This window comes from Pristiophorus japonicus, chromosome 19 (genome assembly GCF_044704955.1).
Source record: "Pristiophorus japonicus isolate sPriJap1 chromosome 19, sPriJap1.hap1, whole genome shotgun sequence".
NCBI lineage: Eukaryota > Metazoa > Chordata > Chondrichthyes > Pristiophoridae > Pristiophorus > Pristiophorus japonicus.
This window is the reverse complement of record NC_091995.1, coordinates 85733632-85737734: the sequence shown is the minus strand read 5'-3', so window position 1 is coordinate 85737734 and position 4103 is coordinate 85733632. Positions and strand designations below refer to the sequence as shown.

General features: G+C 49.3%; 1 pseudogene; it reads right to left on the bottom strand.

The window, feature by feature from the left end:
- Positions 1 to 626: 626 nt before the first annotated feature.
- Positions 627 to 865, bottom strand: LOC139230672 (U2 spliceosomal RNA; annotated as a pseudogene).
- Between the last annotated feature and the right edge of the window lie 3238 nt (positions 866 to 4103).

Sequence of the window (4103 nt, the reverse complement as noted above, 5' to 3'; positions counted from 1 at the left end):
ATGCATTGCGTAACAATCCTGAATGGGAATGGTACCACGGGATACTAATTGCCTGCATCATTATATTCAAAAGGGAGTTAGATGAAGTCCTTACTACTCGGGGGATCAAGGGGTATGGCAAGAAAGCAGGAAGTGGGTACTGAAGTTTCATGTTCAGCCATGAACTCATTGAATGGCGGTGCAGGCTAGAAGGGCTGAATGGCCTACTCCTGCACCTATTTTCTATGTTTCTATGTTTCTATCATGCGGTTCACACTTTGCATAGTCCCTGGTGAAGTGGACTCAGTGATCTCTAGTTAAGAAGTTGACATCAGAGGGGTTCCATAAGTCGCACACAAACAACACAGACAGGTGAATCGTGCCAGGTGTGAAAGCAAGAGTTGCGAGGAGCTTCAAGCAGAGGTGATTACCTAACCCAATTCAGATGCAGCAGACCAGGTATTGGTATTTGTTTGTATTCATTCACGGGATGTGGGCGTCATTGGCAAGGCCAGCATCTATTTTTTTTTTTTTTTTTGAAATTCGTAGCCATTTGTTCCAATTCTTTGTCAAATCACAAACGCCAGAGGTCACCTTGCACACATCAAGGATCACTCTGCGCCAATGCTCTTAGCCAAAAGGCCTAGAGCCACTGCACCGTTCCTGGAAGTACTGCAATACCAGGTTCGTGCCATGGAGGTGGATGGGTCAGGTCCCCCACACACCTCCGTGGAGGTGGATGGGTCAAGCCACCCCACCCACCTCCTATTTCCAAAAAAGCAAGCATATACCTTCCTGATCCAGGGAGAACTACCCTGGGGTTATGGTGGTTACTCTCCTGTCAGGTCAGTTACACATGATCTTAGCCAAAAGGCCGAGAAGCGAGGCCAGCATCTATTGCCCATCCCTAATTGCCCCTTGAGAAGGTGGTGGTGAGCCGCCTTCTTGAACCGCTGCAGTCCGTGTGGTGAAGATGCTCCCACAGTGCTGTTAGGGAGGGAGTTCCTGGATTTTGACCCAGCGACAATGAATGAACGGCCGATATATTTCCAAGTCAGGATGGTGTGTGACTGGGAGGGGAACGTGGAGGTGGTGGTGTTCCCATGCGCCTGCTGCCCTTGTCCTTCTAGGGGGTAGAGGTCGCGGGTTTGGGAGGTGCGGCCGAAGAAGCCTTGGCGAGTTGCTGCAGTGCGACTTGTAGATGGTGCACACTGCAGCCAGGGGGCGCCGGTGGTGGAGGGAGTGAATGTTGAAGGTGGTGGATGGGGTGTCGATCAAGTGGGCTGCTTTGTCCTGGATGGTGTCGAGCTTCTTGAGTGTTGTTGGAGCTGCACTCATTCACATACAGGGTATGGATACTGGTACACCAGGTATTGGTTCTAGCACAATTACAAAACTCTTTGGATAACTGCAAGGGAGATGTACATAGAAACATGGAAATTTACAGCGCCGAAGGAGGCCATTTTGGGCCATCGGGTCCACGCCGGCCGACAAAGAGCCGCACGGCCCTCGGTCAGCAGCCCTGAAGGTTACATATAAACCAATGAACAATGGCGGAAAGGTAAAGAGCACCCAGCCCAACCAGTCCGCTCCACACAACCGCGACACCCCTTATACTGAAAACATTCTATACTCCATTCCAACCGGAGCCATACGACAGCTGGATTTAAATTCCACGGTGCTCGCTGCACGAGCGGCCAGTCTAATGACAGATGGGGACCATTGTTGAGTTTAATGGGACCGCCAGTTGCCCATCTGATGCTCAGCCAGCCTACAGACTAACACCTGACTGTCTCACGGGCTCTGAGTCACCAGCAGCCACACGCCTCGTCGCTGTCCTGTTAGCTCTGCTAAATTTAGCACAAAAGCTCTTCAAAAGTGAGAAGGAAAAAAACGGGGAACTGCGGGGATCTGGGGGCTCAGATGAAATGAAGCCGTTTGATCTGTTGTTTTCAAATGCCTCTCGTGTTTGACTGTCTTTGATTGAACACTTAAACCAGTCAACAAACCGTCAGAGCTGAGCTCAGTCTCTGGAAACGCTGTTTTTCCTCGAGATTAGTGCTGGTGTGTACTGTGTATCGGTGACACAGATGATACCAAAGTCCATTTTTTGAAAGAAAGACTTGCATTTATATAGCACCTTTCATGACCTCAGGACGTCCCAAAGCGCTTTATAGCCAATGATGTACTATTTGGAGTGTAGTCACTGTTGTAATGTGGGAAACGCGGCTGCCAATTTGTGCACAGCAAGCTCCCACAAACAACAAAGTGATAATGACCAGATAATCTGATTTTGTGATGTTGATTGAGGGATAAATATTGGCCCCAGGACACAGGGGTATAAAAAAAATAAGAAATAGGCGCTGGAATAGGCCAATTGGTCCCTCGAGCCTGCTCTGCCATTCAATAAGATCATGGCTGATTTTCTACCTCAATGCCACCTTCCCGCACTGTTCTCATATCCCTGAACTTCCTGCTCTTCTTTGAAATAGTGCCATGGGATCTTTTATATCCACCTGGGAGGGCAGAGGTGCCCTTGGTTTGATGTCTCATCTGAAAGACGGCACCTCGGACAGTGCGGCGCTCCCTCAGCACTCATCATCATAGACAGTCCCTTGGTATCGAGGAAGACTTGCTTCCACTCCTGAAGTGTGTTCTTTGGTGGCTGAACAGTCCAATACAAGAGCCACAGACTCTGTCATAGGAGGGACAGATAGTCGTTGAGGGAAGGGATGGGTGGGACTGGTTTGCCGCACGCTCTTTCCGCTGTCTGTGCTTGTTTTCTGCATGCTCTCGGCGATGAGTCTCGAGGTGCTCAGCGCCCTCTCGGATGCATTTCCTCCACTTAGGGCGGTCTTGGGCCAGGGACTCCCAGGTGTCAGTGGGGATGTTGCACTTTATCAGGGAGGCTTTGAGGGTGTCCTTGTAATGTTTCTGCTGCCCACCTGGGGCTCATTTGCCATGAAGGAGCTCCGAGTAGAGCACTTGTTTTGGGAGTCTCGTGTCTGGCATGCGGACTATGTGGCCTGCCCAGCGGAGCTGATCGAGTGTGGTCAGTGCTTCAATGCTGGGGATGTTAACCTGAGTGAGGACGCTGATGTTGGTGCGCCTGTCCTCCCAGGGGGTTTGCAGGATCTTGCGGAGACATCATTGGTGATATATCTCCAGCGACTTGAGGTGTCTACTGTACATGGTCCACGTCTCTGAACCATACAGGAGGGCGGGTATTACTACAGACCATGAGCTTGGTGGCAGTTTTGAGGGCCTGGTCTTCAAACACCCTTTTCCTCAGGCGACCGAAGGCTGCACTGGCGCACTGGAGGCGGTGTTGGATCTCGTCATCGATGCCTGCTCTTGTTGATAGGAGGTTCGCGAGATAGGGGAAGTGGTCCACGGTGTCCAGGGCTGCACTGGAGTGTCAGCTTAGATTTTTGTGCTCAAGTCTCTGGACTTGAACCCACAACCTTCTCACTCAGCAGTGAGGGTGCTACCCACTGAGCCACAGCTTGACACCATTTTGGTTGTGAGATAGGAAAATGACTTGCCGAATAGAATTTGAAGCACTTGCTTTCCGAGTGATATCTGGAGGCTTTGTTAGCATGAGCACATTTATTTACAGGTTGTTTTTTTAAATTTCAAAATATATTTTATTCATATAAAAATTTGCACAATACATTGGAAAGCAGTTCAGTACATTTAGCTGCGGTTAGCAATCCCATAACACTACATTTGGATGCTGACAGCAGTTCCGTTCAATACATTTGCTTGCTTTACATTTCAAGGTACAGTTCAGTACAATCCAGGATACATTGTAATACATTCATCAAATTACATTACATGTGTCACTATACGGTACACGGAAAGGGTGAGGGTACAGTGACATTTTTCTTTGCAACATGCATTACGAAACAGACCTTGCAAGGCACTACATAGGTGTTTTCAGATCACGGTGCTCCATGCATGCAAAACATTTACAAGTGCAGCCCGAGGGGAGTTTTATACTGATTCCAGCCCCTGGGTTTTCTGTGGCAGAAGGGCTTTAAACTGGCTCTTCCCCACCGTGCCTTTGCGGCGACTGCACCAATTTTAAGTGCGTCCCTTTACGGCTGTTTTTTTTTCCCCCC